Source organism: Macaca thibetana, chromosome 1 (assembly GCF_024542745.1).
Source record: "Macaca thibetana thibetana isolate TM-01 chromosome 1, ASM2454274v1, whole genome shotgun sequence".
NCBI classification, from domain to species: Eukaryota; Metazoa; Chordata; class Mammalia; order Primates; family Cercopithecidae; genus Macaca; species Macaca thibetana.
This window is the reverse complement of record NC_065578.1, coordinates 217,175,747-217,179,884: the sequence shown is the minus strand read 5'-3', so window position 1 is coordinate 217,179,884 and position 4,138 is coordinate 217,175,747.

Here is a 4,138-nt window from a genome sequence, read left to right as displayed (position 1 = left end):
TCATTCTGAAAGGATAAATTATTTGTTCTACTAGATTAGAATATATCTATTCCTGTGTGTGTGTGTGTGTGTGTGTGTGTGTGTGTGTGAGATTAGTCTTCTATCCCCACATTGTTTCTGCCAGAACCACCAAGTCCATGGAATTCACTGGTCATATATATATGCATATGTATGGATGCGCACACCCCATCATGCAGAAGTAACCAGGCTGACAGAATATGATATGGTCTAATTAAGTTTCAATTACAACACAAACTTGGAGACCAGCCCAGGATGTTTTGTGCTCTCATAGCTATTGTTTGGACTTGGAATCAGTGACCAGTATGTGATTCTCTCATAGAAGACAGGATAGTGAAAAAAACATACTTTAAAAAATGTAAATACAAGCCATCAAGGTACAAAAGACCAGTATTTAGAATGTTTAATAAACTACACTTTGATGAAAAAAGGTAAATATATCAAATGGCAGAAAATTTAAACAGGCAAAAGAGGAAATCCAAACGGTCAAAAAAACATGAGCATGTGTTCAACTACATTAGTAATCAGAGAAATGCAAATCTAAACCACAATAAGATATTACTATACATTCATCAAACTGGAAGTTAAAAAAATCTGACAGTGCAAATGTTGAACAGAATGTAGAGTAACAAGATCTCCTATACAAGGAAGTAAAATTTATACAACCACTTTGACAAGCAGTTTGTCAATCTCTAGTCAAGTTAAAGTTATATTTTCCAGTCTTTTACTTTTAAACTTTTGATATTTTTATCATTCAGATATGTCTCTTGTAAACAGCATAGCGTGACTTTTTTAAAAAAAATCTAGTCTCATAACCTTTGTTTTTTGACTTTCATAGTTTTGGTTGAGTAGTCAATTGGTATTCTTTTATTGCCTCTTTTTTTCTTTGCTTTTTTCTTTTTCTTTTTCTTTTTTTTTTTTTTTTTTTTTTTTGTATGTGTGTGTGAAACGGGGTCTCACTCTGTCACCCAGGCTGGAGTTCAGTGGTGCAATCTCAGCTCTCTGCAACCTCTGCCTCCCGGGCTCAAGTGATTCTTGTGCCTCAGCCTCCCCAGTAGCTGGGACCACAGGCATGTGCCACCATACCCAGCTAATATTTTTTTTTTTTTTTTGTAGAGACAGAATTTCACATGTTGCCCAGTCTGGTCTTGAACTCCTCAACTCAAGCTATCTACCCGCCTTTGCCTTCCAAAGTGCTGGGATTACAGGCCTGAACCCCAGCACCCGGCCTTGTTGCTCCTTTGATAGTAATCTGTTTTGTTACCCCACATAGTAATCTGTTTTCTCCTCTTTCAGCAGTTTTATTGTGATGTTTAATTTGAGACTTCTTTTCATTTATTTTACTTAGAGTTTGTAGGGGTCCTTGAATAGTGGTGGTTTCATTTATTTCATCTGTAATGGAAAATTCTTAGCAAATATTTATTCAAATAATGCTTCTGACCCCCTTCTCTTGCTTCTTCAAAGATTCCAATTCCATGTATATTAGACTTTCTTTCTCTGCCCCCTTGTCTCTTACCCTCTTCTATTTTTTCTTTCTTTTGACTTTAAAACTTCATTCTAGATATTTTCTTCTGAATTTTCTTCTAGTTTATTAGTGTTATCTTCAGCTGAGTCTAAGCTGCTGTTAGGCCTAACCATTTAGTTCTTAATTTCAGCTATTTTATTTTTCATTTATGGAAATTATTTTTGTTTTTTAAACAGCCTAGTTTCTGTGAAAATTCTCAATTTTGTCTTTCTTCTTTTTGAATATATTAAGCATATCCATTTTAAAGTCTCTATTTGGTAATTTCATTATCTAGGCCTCTGTGTAACTGTGTCAAGCATACATTGTGTTTCATTTAAGTTTTCTTCATATTATTTTTGTCTCTTTGTATCTTTGATTATGTTTTAATTGAGCATTAAACATTGTATATAAAAAATCACTGAGATAATTAAGACAGAAAAATGTTATCATCTTCCAGATAAGATTTATATTTGTTTCTGGTATGGGTCTAGTCAAAGTAGCAATGCTTTAAACAAAATTTTATGTTTAAATTTGTGGGTACATAGTAGGTATATATAATTATGGGTTACATGAGATATTTTGATAGAGGCATGCAATACATAATAATCATATCCGGTTAAATGGGGGTGTCTGTCACCTCAAGCATTTCTCCTTGTATTACAAACGATTCAAGTATATTCTTTTAGTTATTTTAAAATATAAAATTAAATTCTTTTTTACTATAATCACACTGTTGTGCTAGCAAATACTAGGTCTTATTCTCTCTTTTTCTGTACCCATTAGCTATCTCTACTTGCCTGCTACCACTGCCCGACTGCCCTTCTTGGTCCTTGGAAACCATCATTTTATTCTCTATCAGTTCAATTGTTTTAAATTTTAGCTCCTACAAATAAGTGAGAACAGGCAGTTTGTCTTTCTGTGCCTATTGCACTTAACATAATGACCTCCAGCTCCATCTGTGTTGTTGCAAATGACAGGATCTCATTCTTTTTTATGGCTGAATAGTACCCCATTGTGTATATATATTTAACACATTTTCTTTATCAATTTGTCTGTTGATGGCACTTAGGTTGCTTCCAAAGCTTGGCTATTGTGAATAGTGCTGCAATCACCATGGGAGTGTATATATCTCTTCAATAGAGTGATTTCATTTTGGGGGGCTATATATACCCAGCAGAGGGATTGGTGGATCATGTGGTAGCTCTACTTTTAGTTTCTTGAGGAACCTTCAAACTATTCTCCATAGTGGTTATATTAATTTATATTTCCACCAACTGTATGAGAATACCCTTTTCTCCACATCCTTGTCAGCATTTATTATTGTCTGTCTTTTGGATAAAAGCCGTTTTAACTGGGGTAAAATGATAGCTCATTGTGGTTTTGATTTGCATTTCTCTGAAGATCAGTAATGTTGAGTGCCTTTTCATTTACCTATTTGCCATTTGTATGTCTTCCTTTGAGAAATGTCTGTTCAGATCTCTTTGCCCATTTTTTACTTGGATTATTAAATTTTTTTCCTATAGAGTTGTTTGAGCTTCTTATATATTCTGGTTATTATTCCTTTGTCAGATGGATCATTTGCAAATATTTTCTCCCATTGTCTCTTCCCTTAGTTGATTTTTTCTTTTGCTGTGCAAAAGCTTTTAACTTGATGCCATCCCATTTGTCCGGTTTTGCTTTGGTTGCCTATGCTGGTAGAGTGTTCCTCAAGAAATCTTTGTCCAGTCCAATGTCCTGGAGAGTTTCCCCAATGTTTTCTTGTAGAAGTTCATAGGTTGAGGTCTGAGGTTTAAGTGTTTAATCCATTTTGATTTGATTTTTGTAAATGGCAAGAGAAAGAGGTCTAGTTTCATTGTTCTGCATATGGATATCCAGTTTTCTCAGCACTATTCATTGAAGAGATGGTCCTTTCCCCAATATGTGCTCTTGGCACCTTTGTCAAAATGAGTTCACTACAAATGTATGGATTTATTTCTATATTTTCTATTCTTGTCTACTGTTCTGTGTGTCTGTTTTTATGCCAGTGCTGTGCTGTTTGGTTACTGTAGCTCTGTAGTATAATTTGAAGTCAGGTGAACGTGATTCCTCCAGTTTTGTTCTTTTTGCTTAGGATCACTTTGGCAATTCTAGGTCTTCTGTAGTTCCTTGTAAATTTTAGTGTTGTTTCTTCTATTTCTGTGAAGAATGTCATTGGTATTTTGATAGGGATTGCATTAAATCTGCAGATTGTCCTGAGTAGTATGGACATTTTCACAATATTGATTATTCCAATCCATGAATATGGAATATCTTTCCACTCTTTTTGTTTCCTCTTCAATTTCTTGCATCATCGTTTTATAGATTTCATTGCGGAGATCTTTAACTTCCTTAGTTAAGTTAATTTCTAGGTATTTAATTTTGTGTATGGCTCTTGTCAATGGAATTTTTTCTTGATTTCTTTTTCAGATTGTTCACTGTTGGCATATAGAAATGCTACTAATTTTTGTATGTTGATTTTGTATCCTGAAACTTTCCTGAATTTATCAGTTCTAATGTTTTTTTGGTGGAGTCTTTAGGTTTTTCCGAATATAATAAGATCATGTCATCTGCAAACAAGGATAAATTGACCTCTTCCTT